The sequence below is a fragment of the Urocampus carinirostris genome, chromosome 9 (assembly GCF_059441175.1).
Source record: "Urocampus carinirostris isolate Australia breed hairy pipefish chromosome 9, RoL_Ucar_1.0, whole genome shotgun sequence".
Lineage (NCBI taxonomy): Eukaryota > Metazoa > Chordata > Actinopteri > Syngnathiformes > Syngnathidae > Urocampus > Urocampus carinirostris.
The window spans coordinates 16211081-16225516 of NC_142357.1; positions in this window are offsets into that span (position 1 = coordinate 16211081).

Below are 14436 nucleotides of genomic sequence, written 5' to 3' on the forward strand. Positions count from 1 at the left end.
GTCTCCGGCAACACAACAGCAGGACAATGCAATTTGTCTTCCTCGGGCCAAGAGTTGGCGAGTTTGGGTAATTCTCCGTACCAAGATAATAAAACTCTCTAAAGCAAGGAAAATATTTAACTGAATTTTAATGTCCCTTAATTGTTATATATTTGTAGCAACTAAGTGATACATTTATAATAACCCTATTACATATACTTGACTTAAATCTCTGCCTTCAAACCCTAACCACTTATAAGGATCCCGCAAAGGGTTTGGTGTGAATGTGTGACACTTATGGTCTGTGGTTTGTAAGAATATTTAAGCTAAACAGAACTAAACATATAAAACCAAACAATCATCGGTGGATAGTCATAAAATTTAAGAATAAAAAAAGCGAAAGAGAAGAACAGCACATAATGATAGACATTTTAGGCCCGAAATTCAGATGGGCTCAAGATCTTACCTCTAGGCTAAAATGGTGGTCAAAACCTTTCCCGCTTGCAAAAGGCTTGCTCGCTTCAGAGTTGTCAGACCGTGAGCTATTAAATCATCACAATATATTTACTCGTACAGCTTGTACGCTCTCTTTAAGTTTCACGGCTGTTGGCAGGACGGCTTTGGTGGATTACCGCCTCCAAGCCAATCATAGTTTGTGAGGGTAATTTGGAATTCGATTGGTTAAACGAACAGCTTTCTTGAAGACTCATTATACGGTACAAGAACTTCAGGATTTTTTGTGTAGGCCTCCAGGCAGATTTTTGACCCTCACAAGCAACGTCTAAAACATGATTGGTTAAATAATACTGATGGACAAAGTATAATCAACATCACGTGGTTCAGATTTTTTTTTTTACGCCAGCAAGGAAGGATTTGCAGCGCCCTCATGGCTCACCACTGTTAAAAAGGAACCTTAACGACCAGTGTTGGGTAACTAACTTTAAAAATTGAATAAGTTATAGTTACTCACTTCTTCTTCAAAAAAGTAACTGAGTAACTTAATCACTCTATAATAAAAGTAACTAGTTACTAGGGAAATTAAATGTTTCTGTTACATTAAAAAGTAGTTGTTGTACGTCAAATAATTTGAACATTTCTGAGCAAATATGAAAAACTGCAGAGGTTACTTGAAGAGATGGAAATTATGACTATTTTTAGAGAACCATTTTTTTTCAGTTCAGCTCACTAAAAACAGCTGTCACTTTCGGTTCCCAAATGGCTATTTAGTTTATTGTTGTTTCTTAAATCCATACATGAACAAATATCATTTGACATTAATGTCACGGTTGCCATGGCGCAGAATTGGCCCCGCCTGTGAAGCGCCAGCTGCGGCTCGTTGACAGATTGTCTAATTAAGCTCAGTGCTCTCACTCTTCCTTTGTCAGTCCGTCAACGAACCTCTGCCCCACAAGACTTGGGGTTTTGACTTGGTCCTGTTTCCTGTTGGTATTTCCTGTCCGGTATCGTTCCCTTTTATTTTGTCCTGTTTCATATCGGTTTCCAGTTTAATTCCCGTCTATTTTGTCCTTTTTAATTTTGATATCCTGTTTTGATATTATTCCTGTCTTTCCTGTTTTTTAATAACCGTTTCCAATTGTGTTCCCGTCTAGTTTGTCCTGTTGATTTCCGATATCCTGTTTTGATATCAATCCTGTCTGCCCCGTCCTGTCCGGTATCAACCCGATCCGTCTGATACCTGCTCGGCCGAGTAATATCGATCCCATTGGCCTCTGGCTTCCTATCATTCCACGCCAGACTGCTGCCTAACGTGCATGACTCCACACTTCCCGTAAAATAAAAGGCTTGTGTGAGAATCGTCACACATTTGGGTCCTGATCCTGTTCCAGATCATTACAATTATGCATGGATTGACTTAAAAATGGGGGGAGAGGGAAAAAGAAAGAAAGAAAAACATGGAAAAAAACAAAAGAAAAAATACAGTAACAATAGAAAAAAAATAAATAAAATAAGAACAAAATAATCAATTTTAAATTCTTATATAAAAACATTAACGCTTAAAATACAGGAAACATAATTAAACTACGTATACATCTACAAAAAAACGATACAATAATAAAAAATGTTAACCTTTTTTATGCTTAACAAAATTATAGTCGGGCAGCACGGCGGGGCAGTGGTTAGCGCTTGTGCGGCACAGTTCATGTCATGGGAACCTATCGTGGGTTCAAATCCAGCTCCAGACTTCCTGTGCGGAGTTTGTATGTTCTCCCCGTGCTTGCGTGGGTTTCCTACGGGCACTCCGGTTTCCTCCCACGTTCCAAAAACATGCATTTCAGGTGAATTGGCCGGTCCAAATTGTCCCTAGGTGTGAATGAGCGAATGCATTGTCTGTCCCTGTGTGCCCTGCGATTGGCTGGCAACCAGTTCAGGGTGTCCCCTGCCCACTGCCCGGAGATGGCTGGGATGGGCTCCAGCCCCCCCGCGACCTTAATGAGGATAAGCGGTACGGCTGATGAGATGAGATGAGATGAAAATTATAGTCAAAAATGCATATTGACCAATCAAGAGAAAACAGGTGCCTCGAAGGGAAATAGCTGCTGAAATTAAGTTCAATGTATTTTTTTTCCCAATCAGCTCTTACACCTGTACTTTTGGCGCGTTAGTCTATACCAGGGGTCGGGAACCTTTTTGACTCAAAGAGCCATAAAAGCAAAATATATCAATTTTATATTGGAAAAGAGCCACACCATATATTATGAGACAAATTTACTAAATTGCTAAACCCGCGCCCCAGACAAAAGCTTAGTCTTCAGCACATTTATTTTTGATGATTTGATAAAAAATATGAAAAGAGAATAATGCCAGAGCCCGTGTCCCAAAATCAACAAACATACTACTATAAACTTGTCTCTTTTTTGCAATTACTCAAGATCGGTTAAACTCATTTTGACCCTTTTTTTCATACATATTGGTTTCAAAACCAGATGTAAGCAGCTATTTTGTTAAAACGTCACAACATTCTGCAAACAGGGAGCCTGATGTGCTTATCTATGGCGCAGACGGCGTAGGGCGAGAGATGGGAGGGAGTGCTTGCACTTTTTGCATAGCTCCACCCATCCCTCCCACTCACCCAATCAAAAAACTTTAAGTTCTCTTCCGGTGTTTTGGCGTATTTACAGTTTGTTCTGTGGATTCATCATAAGGTATCTGAACACTGAAGACAGATAATATAGTGAGGTTTTATATAACGGATTCTTTAGCGTTGTACAGCCAGAACGAGGTTTTTTTTTTTTTTTTTTTTTTTTTTTTTTTGTGACACCTTGACTGTAAATTGTAGTGAAAAACGTGCCCTATATATACTGCGAAGTACTGCAGCATTGTTAATTTTGGTTTGGCTTTGCGTGTATCTGAACAAGATTTGTAGCTTACGTTTTGGACGAGATGGAGAAAATTTGCATGCAATCAAATTTGTCTCTGAGCCACAGGTACTCATAGAAAGAGCCATATATGGCTCGCGAGCCATAGGTTCCCGACCCCTGGTCTATACTTTATTCGTAATCACTATCAAAATATATTCCCGTCACTTTTTTAAATGGTGGCATGATTTGTAAAGACAACTCAGTGAACAGCAGAAGACCGTGGCGTGTGTTTGGGTTCTGAAGCCAAACTAAGCACACCACCTTTGGCCGTCAGTAATGATAACAGCATTGTAACGGCGAAAGAGTGATTAGTTAGATTACCCTGTCACTGTAAAACATAACGCTATTACTGACAACAACTTCCCTTGTAAAATTCTCTAATGATACTCAAGGAACTGTCACCTTGTCTGGATCAACACTTTAAACATTAAATGAACCTGGTGCCAGAACAAAGATCAAAATGAAATTCTTAAACCTGTTGATTGGGCGAGATAGGAAAAAAGGTAGAAGATTTTTTTTTAATTCCAACTGCTTTCCTCAGGGAAATAATGTCTGTGGCCAATAAAAGAAGCTCTCAATATTGTGTTTGCTTGGAAGACTCGTTATTGTGGATGTGGTGCTGTAGGGGTCGGATCATGTATGAATTGTGTGGGTTTGCCTTTGCTTGGACCTCGCTACTAAAACAACTAATGCCCTTGAGCCAGAAAAAGACACGCAGAGCAACTTTACAGTGAAAGTACAATTTTTTGTTCGATATGACATGATAAAACTTGGGCAGCACGGCGGAGCAGTGGATAGCGGATGTGCGGCACAGTTCTGAAGTCATGAGATTGAACCTCCTGTGTGGAGTTTGCATGTTCAATTGGCAGCTATCCCATACAAGTCTTCAATTAGTTTGGAATTATTTCGTATCGTAAAAATGTGCCTGTTACACAAGCAATTCAAGCTACAAGCATGATGCTGGAACAAAATAAGATTGTATAAAGAAGTACCACTGTATATTCACAGAATATTTCCTGTTGGGAGGGAAGGGTGACGGTTCGAGGAAATTTCCCCCGCCAAGTCGGAAGTGAGAAAGAGTCTCCCCGGACATGGCCAATAAAGCCACGGGTACGTCAGAGCGGCACACGAGCGACTTGCTGTGTGATTGATGATGTCTGGCTTCAATCAGAGAGGCCATTCGTCAGTGTTGCGCTTTGGCGCTTTTTGGGTTCTGCTGACGGGAGATTAGCCTTTTTTCTCCCGGATTCTGTCTGCGGTCCGGATCGGACATTTGATCTGCCTTTGCCGACACTTGATTTTAAAAAAAATATAAAACTCTGGTAAGGACCTGAATCCGATTTTGAAACAAAGCTCAATTAACTCTAATTTGAAACCCAAATCAATTGTAAACCGTACCCCTGGTAAAATACCTAATATTTTAACTGGCATGGAAAATGTGCCTTAGCAGTGGGGCTAGGGATTTTTCAGAGACTCGTTATTTAATCATGATCATGATTCAATTTAAGATTCAATTATATAATTGTTATTGAGTTGTTTTTTTCTTAATATATTTTCATCTAATACGGTTTCATAAATTGTAGTGCTGGGTGGCAAGTTGAATGAGTGGTCAGCGCGGAGGTTCAGCCTCCCCGTGAGGACTTTGCATGTTCTCCCTGCGTGGGTTTCCTCAGAGAACTCCAGTTTCCTCCCACATTCCAAAAACAAATTTTCCAGGTTAATTGGCCGGTACAAATTGTCGCTAGGTTTGCATGAGCAAGTTGACTTTCTCTGTGTGCCCTGCGACTGGCTGGCAACCAATTTAGGGTGTCCCCCCTCCACTGCCCGAAGAAAGCTGGTTTGGGCTCCAGAACCCCGAGACCCCACTGAGGATTGTTCAATCTAGGGGATTATTGATCATGTCCAATTACTGGGGATAAAAAGAGTAGCTTAGTCACAAATGTTGCGTTTAAGATAGACATCCATGCATCACAAGGGTGTTCAAACAACATGTTAATGACTTTTATTTTGAGTTTAAAAAAATTGGGATGGTTGTTTCCTAAAATGTTCTCTGGTTGACAAATGGTAGTCGGCAAAAAACGGCTACAGTGTGTTTTTACTTTGCGAGCTGTGCCTGGCTTTGTCGAAATTGAGAGGACATTTTTGAAACAGCAGGTCATTGTTTGACATTGTGCAGCTCATTTTTCTCTGGTGTTGGCCATATGTTGGACAAGACTGGTTTGAAGTATTAAAGTTATCCATAGTTCCAACATCATTGTGGTGCAGATCTAGGATATTCCTGCCCAAATCAGAGCTCACTAACCATCCGTCAACCTATGATTTCACTTTGCCGCCTTGACCCTGACATATAACTTCATTTTAATTGCAGTCCCAGCAGTGTTTGGAGTAACTTGTTACTTGAGCGCTAATACACTATTAATAACAGTTATAACTCAAACATTGTTACAACATGATGGGTAGTACCTATAACTAATACATTTTTTTCAGGAACGCGCCCAGTCAGTGCTTTCCATTTTTCCGCCACGCACTCCCCCTCAAAAATGCTGATCTTCCTCAGCAAATTTTACCTGGACTGAGAAGTCACCTCTTTTGACGAAAGGCTTTGGGTCAATCACGACTCTGTTTTCCTTTGCAAATTAGTTATGTCCCTTTTGTTCATTTGCACATAAAAAGTCGCCCATAGTAAGTGGGGTACGAGTCCAGTGTGCTTTTATATTTCACTGTGAGCCATTACTGTGAGTGTGAACGCGTAAAATGAATTCACAGACTCGCACACACACACACTCACATAAGGGTAAAGAAATTCCTCGCGTAGAAAGGCCAACACAGCAATATGGAGGATTTGCATTTGCCGCCATATCCTTTCTATAACTGGTCCCTAAAGTCTCCTTTAATTCAAGGCTGCCGTGCATTACCTATTTGCCTTTTTTCCCCTACAACATCTACTCCCAATGAAATTAAGCAGTATATTTGCTGGGTTTTGGGTTGGGTAGGCCAACATTGTTGCAACCAACAGGGTTTGTGGACAGTCGAGCTGCTGTTTCCAGTTGTCTGTCTTCTTTCTACAAGCTTTGCCTTTGATGTCGTTCTGGGGATCCCTTTCATTTACAGAGGATTTTGCTGTGTGTTTCTAAGTTTAGCTATTTTATAAATATTGGGAATGCTTGGATCTTAAAGGAGGCAGGGACAAGGAAGCTCATTTCCTCAGTTTCAAAGCAAGGTAGCAAAAACCCAAATTCAGATAAGGTAAACTTGCAGCATGACATTTGAAGTGAATGAAGAGGACTCTAAAATAGTATACCAGTGTGAGTTTTAGGACTTGAGTGAATCAAGAATACATTTGTTTTTTAGGTTAATTTTCGTCAGTTGGAATGTGTAAATATGTAGTAATATGTAGTTTACAGGCAGCACGGCGGCGCAGTGGTTAGCGCATATGCGGCACAGGTCTAAGGTCTCAGGAACCTCCTGCATGGGTTCAAATCCAGCTCCAGACTTCCTGTGTGGAGTTTGTATGTTCTCCCCGTGCTTGCGTGGGTTTCCTCCGGGCACTCCGGTTTCCTCCCACATTCCAAAAACATGCATTTCAGGTGAATTGGCCGGTCCAAATTGTCCCTAGGTGTAAATGAGCGAGTAAGTTGTCTGTCCCTGTGTGCCCTGCGATTGGCTGGCAACCAGTTCAGGGTGTCCCCTGCCCACTGCCCGATGATTGCTGGGATGGGCTCCAGCACCCCGCAACCCTACTGAGGATAAGCGGTGCAGCTAATGAGATGAGATGAGATGTAGTTTAATTTTTTAGTTGCTGGATGTTCCTCGCATACAATTTACGACGTGACTTTATCATTATTATTTTTTGCATGGCCCGGGATGTATGCCCATAATTGATATGTAATCATTGCACTAATACATATTTCTTAGTGCCCTGTTTAGGTGTAGGGGTGATGACACGTCATTGGACAATGCCGTACAAACTGATGCCAGCCTTGTTTGAAAAGAGATGAATAAATCTATTAGCAAATCAGGCTTGTTGAGAAACATGGTAACATTTCCAAGCGTTTACCAGGATTTCACCTAAAATTCAAGCAGTTTTCAATCTTTGAAAACACAATTTAAAACGCACACATTTTTAAGGATTTCAAGCACACGTATGAAACCCGCTTGTCAATTGTTTACAGAACCCCAGATGTTGATTGAACACACGGCGGGACTACAAGCATCATCCATCTACAATACCCATATTGTTTTTTTTTTAAAGTTTTTTTTATGAATTTTCTGAATGAAGCTTTTCCGTCCTGGCTGCTAAATGTATGTGTGGCAGTCTTGATGGATCTGATATTGTTACAGTAGAAATGCGAGCGAGATGCAAACTAACGTGCCAATCTATTTTTCTCAAGAGTTATCTAATGTAATCTAAATCTAGTGTCTAATCTAAATGTATTTATAAATCCCGATGGTGTGTGTGTGTGTGTGTGTGTGTGTGTGTGTGTGTGTGAGTGTGTGCGTGTGTGCGGGTGTGTTTGTGTGGTTTCTATGTGGTTTATAATCTCCGAAAGAGCTGAAAAGAATATACAAACAGCTGCATTTTAGGGCTCTCTGAATGTTTTAGCTAGGTTTTGTGTCAATGCACCCCCCCCAAAAAATACCAACATAATTGATAAACATGGTCTTTTGCCACAGCCCTGCCAAGTCAGGGGTCACTGTTCTTCCTCCTCACCGCTGGGCCCGCTTTCCACCTCAGCCAGGACAGGTGGGGTGCAGCAGCCGCCTCAAATCACTGTAGCCTTTAAAAGTTGCTGGAGACAAGAGACCATATTTTTAAATGTATATCATTTGTGGTGAGTCGAACCAAATCCATGTTTGACCTATCAAATTTGTTTTCACCACCCTTTTCGTCAGATCCCGGAAGACTTTCTTCGGACTTTAGTTTCCCTATCCATGCATACACGTCCTGGACTGAGTCTGTTTCCCGGGTGCCTGGCACAATTGGCTACTACAACTATTCAAATCGTAACACGTGGCCCGGCAATGCCGGACACTCAACCTGGGGGCAGTAGTTTGCTGAAACTTGTGTCATGATCCAGCGTGCCATTAATCACCAAACCTGCTGTTTATCAGGGGCTTTGTATAAACGAACTACGCAGACAACCTTAGTTATCAGATTGTTAGGCTTTGAGCAGTCCCTGCCTGCCCAAGTTCCCACTTCTTGCCAACTGTGCCATGCCCCAAAAGACAACCTTTGTTTCTCCTGCTGTGAGTGAATCTGGTCTGAGTTTTCTGTTTTGAACATTCTTTACTTTCCTCACTGCATGGAACTATTTTCATTTTCCCCAAATAAAACTGTCAATGGTGTCCGTGTGTCCACGTTTAACTGTCAAACCTAACAAAATGTGCATTATAATTGGCCATTGGACCTATCTGGTGTGCTTTAGGCGTCACTCATTGGTGGTAAGAGTTTTTTTTCTCATAGCCTTTTGCTCAAGGCGGCCCTTTTTTCTCGGCGGTGTGGGAAGCCATACTTTTGCAAGCTGTTAATGTGCCATGTTGGGATACAAGTGCTAGGCAGGAGTGCTTGTTCGGCTCACGAGTTGGTCACTCTGGGTCTTTTCTGGACAACAATTAGTGATGAGAATTATGTTCCTTTTTCAGGAAGCTGCACTTTTGGCCCGCATCACGAACAACCCTAACAACCTCACCAAGTAGAAGCCCAACAACGCCGGGCCATTTTGCTTGTTTTATAAAAAAAAAAATAAAAAAAAAATCCTGCTGTCTGTTTCAATATCAAAAGGGAGCGACATGACAGCCCACGTTACGATGACGTACACATTGACAATGAAAGTGTAAGAAATTATTTTTCCAACTGTGAAAGCAATTGTTTGTTGCTCATAGGGGGCATTCAGACAAGATGACGCTAATAAGGAAGCATCAGTCATAGCTGATGAGAACTTGACGCTTTTACAGCCTTGGCGTGGCGCCACTCCTAATAGCGCCTACGCTAAAGTAGACTGTTTCCATAAATCACGCTAGCGCTTCATTTCAAAACTAATACGAGCACATAACCCTCAAACAACATTCCCTGGCGATGATTCTAATGGGGTAGTTTTAATCTACAGCCTGAGCGAGCGGACTTTGTTTCTTTGTAAATGCAGCACCTGGCTGCCTACAACAATTCAACAAATTGGCGTCTAAAAATTCCCTGAAGACGGATTAAAAAGCATGTTTTCATCGTTTTGATTGTTTATTGTCAAAACAAAATCGACAAATGTCACGTATGATAAAAACATAGAATGTCTCAGTGGACTTTCTCTCCGAGAAATGACAATACATTCAAATATGTTTGATTACACAAATGTTCTGGAATACAGAATTTTACAAATTGTATGAAATTATTAAAAAAAACAAAAATAAATGTAAAAACAAAAAAAAGCAAATACAAATTCAAGCGACACAGTGACATATTTGGCCACTAGATTTCACTGTATTGTGCCATGCTACTGAAAACATGCTGTGAATTTCCCTTCGGGGATGAATAAAGTATCTATCTATCTATCTATCTATTTAAAACGAATGTCAAAAAGCACAAGGAAGAATAAGAACTATGGAGACTGAAATTGACCAGACCACACCATTTTGCTTATTATTATTATTTTTTTGCCCAACTCTTTTTGGGTATACTCATAGCAGCAAGATGACAGACAGTCATCCCTGAACTAGTTGCCATGTCAATATAAGTGAGCCTCATGTCAAATAAATACAATATTATTGACCTATGCAAAAAGTGTGTGTTTATATGATAGTAAATGTATCTTTGATTTATGAGTGAAATCAAAATTATTGTTTATTTTTAATGAAATATGGTTGTATTCACAGTTTAACCACATGGGATAGTGTAGGGAAATTGAACAAAAATAAAATATTCAATGTGGCGTATAATATATGCTATATCTTAGTTCACATTAAGAGCACATCAATAATCCAATGTTGTTTTAAAGACATTAAATGTTCATTTTCTAAATTTCCAACACTCCCTCTGACTATTTCTAATTTCTCTGTAGTGTTCATAAGGATGCTGTGGAAGATGGGACATGCTGCAAGACATTAAATTCATTTTAGATTTGTTTCTTTTTGTTAATACAGGGAGTGCAGAATTATTAGGCAAGTTGTATTTTTGAGGATTAATTTTATTATTGAACAACAACCATGTTCTTAAAGAACCCAAAAGTCTCATTAATATCAAAGCTGAATATTTTGGAAGTTGGAGTGGGGCTTTTTTAGTTTTAGCTATTTTAGGAGGATATCTGTGTGTGCAGGTGACTATTACTGTGCATAATTATTAGGCAACTTAACAAAAAACAAATGTATACCCATTTCAATTATTTATTTTCATCAGGGAAACCAATATAACAGCTCAACATTCACAAATATACATTTCTGACATTCAAAAACAAAACAAAAACAAATCAGTGACCAATATAGCCACCTTTCTTTGCAAGGACACTCAAAAGCCTGCCATCCATGGATTCTGTCAGTGCTTTGATCTGTTCACAATCAACATTGCGTGCAGCAGCAACCACAGCCTCCCAGACACTGTTCAGAGAGGTGTACTGTTTTCCCTCCTTGTAAATCTCACATTTGATGAGGGACCACAGGTTCTCTATGGGGTTCAGATCAGGTGAACAAGGAGGCCATGTCATTAGTTTTTCTTCTTTTAGACCCTTTCTTGCCAGCCACGCTGTGGAGTACTTGGATGCGTGTGATGGAGCGTTGTCCTGCATGAAAATCATGTTTTTCTTGAAGGATGCGGACTTCTTCCTGTACCACTGCTTGAAGAAGGTGTCTTCCAGAAACTGGCAGTAGGACTGGGAGTTGAGCTTGAGTCCATCCTCAACCCGAAAAGGCCCCACAAGCTCATCTTTGATGATACCAGCCCATACCAGTACCCCACCTCCACCTTGCTGGCGTCTGAGGCGGACTGGAGCTCTCTGCCCTTTACCGATCCAGCCACGGGCCCATCCATCTGGCCCATCAAGACTCACTCTCATTTCATCAGTCCATAAAACCTTAGAAAAATCCGTCTTGAGATTTTTCTTGGCCCAGTCTTGACGTTTCAGCTTGTGTGTCTTGTTCAGTGGTGGTCGTTTTTCAGCCTTTCTTACCTTGGCCATGTCTCTGAGTATTGCACACCTTGTGCTTTTGGGCACTCCAGTGATGTTGCAGTTTTGAAATATGGCAAAACTGGTGGCAAGTGGCATCTTGGCAGCTGTACGCTTGACTTTTCTCAGTTCACGGGCAGTTATTTTGCGCCGTGGTTTTTCTACACGCTTCTTGCGACCCTGTTGACTATTTTGAATGTAACGCTTGATTGTTCGATGATCACGCTTCAGAAGCTTGGCAATTTTAAGAGTGCTGCATCCCTCTGCAAGATATCTCACTATTTTTGACTTTTCAGAGCCTGTCAAGTCCCTCTTCTGACCCATTTTGCCAAAGGAAAAGAAGTTTCCTAATAATTATGCACACCTGATATAGGGTGTTGATGTCATTAGACCACACCCCTTCTCATTACAGAGATGCACATCACCTGATATGCTTAATTGGTAGTAGGCTTTCGAGCCTATACAGCTTGGAGTAAGACAACATGCATAAAGAGGATGATGTGGTCAAAATACTCATTTGCCTAATAATTCTGCACTCCCTGTAATTGTTTGTTGAAGTTGTATTGTTAGTGGAATTTTGATTAAAATGTTTTGATAACATGTTTGGCAAGATTTTTGGTAATGTAGTCATGTTTTGTAGTCAGGCCCCTTGGGCAGCTCTTTGGGCAGAGGTGGGGGTTCTGAGTTTGCTGCTCGTGTGTGGAATGAATGAGACTGCAGAGACAGAGATGCGCGACTGGACTTAGCGAATGTAAATAAAGCTAATGCGAACGAAGAATAAAATTGAAAAAGAGTTCATACTGACGCATACCGAACTTTAATTGGGGTCCTGTGGGGTTTTTACAAAACATTGTAAACCTGGAAAGTATTTTTTATTTTTGCACAATATACCTAGGTTTTTTTTCTGTGACTGTAACGAAATGCATTTATTTATCTTATTTGTATCCTGATCACATAACACCATTACATGTATTCCGTTACTCTCCAAGACTGCCAGAAAACCACCACACAAGGACTAAAAATGTTCTGTTTTTTTCCTCTCCTTTTAAAAATAAACAAATTCGACAAAATCTCCTTCACCGCTGATTTGTACGTGTTTCTTGGTCGCTATCAACACACAAACTCACTCGTCCGCACTCACACGTGCACCAAATCAATCCACGTTCGTGTACATCCATTTTGTGCCTGCACGACATCGCCTGCGTGATTGACACATTTAACAACGGCAGAAAAACAAGCGTGTGTCTGTGTGTTCTTAACTTGGAACAACAAACATTTCCTCTAATCACTTCTTCTACTTCTCCACCGCTCAGTACACTTTTCGTCATTTCGTTTTGACAATCAGACACTTTCAAAATATATACTTTATTTTCTTTCAAAGGCCTGGTGTTGTTTGTCCCAAGTTTTTCTCATGGATCAATGTTTTATTTCATTTTTACTTTTTAACCTGCTGCGGCTTACCTGCATGTGACTTCACTATTGGCGGAATGGGAAAACAGATCTGAAAATTATAAAAAACTATAATTGCGAGCAGAAATCTGTTTGCCAATGGCCGTGGTTCAAAGCTACTTAGGGTATGCATGGGGTTTATGGCCTCCTGGTTTGCAAGGGTACATTGAAGTCACTCACATTCATACCACATGAAACACCAAATTAAAAGGAGAACCATGCAATTGTGCCGTACATATGTACAATACCTCAAAATTGTATAAAGGAAAAAAAAGATAAGAAGGCGTTGACCTTTTTTTTTTTAATTCAATAAATGAAAAATACCTAATCTCATCTCACGGCAGCACGGCGGCGCAGTGGTTAGCGCTTGTGTATGTCATGGGAACCTGTCGTGGGTTCAAATCCAGCTCCAGACTTCCTGTGCGGAGTTTGTATGTTCTCCCTGTGCTTGCGTGGGTTTCCTCCGGGCACTCCGGCTTCCTCCCACGTTCCCAAAAAAACATGCATTTCAGGTGAATTGGCCGGTCCAAATTGTCCCTAGGTGTGAATGAGCGAATGAGTTGTCTCTCCCTGTGTGCCCTGCGATTGGCTGGCAACCAGTTCAGGGTGTCCCCTGCCCACTGCCCGGAGATGGCTGGGATGGGCTCCAGCCCCCCCGCTACCCTAATGAGGATAAGCGGTACGGCTAATGAGATGGGATGAGATGGGAAATGAAAAAGACATTATCTCTAATGAAAAGAGCCAAAGCTGGACAATTATTCACAATTTTAGTTCAGTAGCTATACAAGCATAGGACATATCATGGTCACACTATTTTGGTCACCATGGCAATAACCTTGAATGGTCATTTGTATGCCAGAGAGTATTGGAATACAAATATAAATCATATACAGTTGTTTGGTGGTTAGTTCCTAACTAAAGTTGTTGTGTGAGAAAAATAAATCATAAATGCAATGAAAGGTTGCTAAAACTTGTCTTGGAGAGATGTTGTATAAGCCCTTCTTCCCAACTGCCAACAATTGTGGCTACTGCATTGTCACATTTAACGTCAAACTATATGCAAAGCTTAGGTAAATGATCTTCTTCTGTATGCAAATGAGCTAAATGAAAGACACTTAGTAATTATTTCAAGTAAAGACACAAAGATATATGTATATTACCCTTAATCACAGAGTCTCAACATTCAGACTTCTGAACGACTGGCAAATGCAGGCCATGGCCTGGACTCCAACCAAGGTCCTCAAAAACTATTGAGACTAATCCATGTGCACATAAAAAGGTATTTCAAAAGTGTGTGTACATGTTTGTGTCCGCAGGCAATTGTATACAACACGTGTCCCCGTCATAGTCACTTGCTATTTGCTGAACTGCTTGAAAACAAGCTGCTAGAGATTAGTAGACACAATATACCGACCCAAGGCTCTATCTCACACACACATGCACCTACGCTCATGCACATACGCGCACAAACATAGACGAGA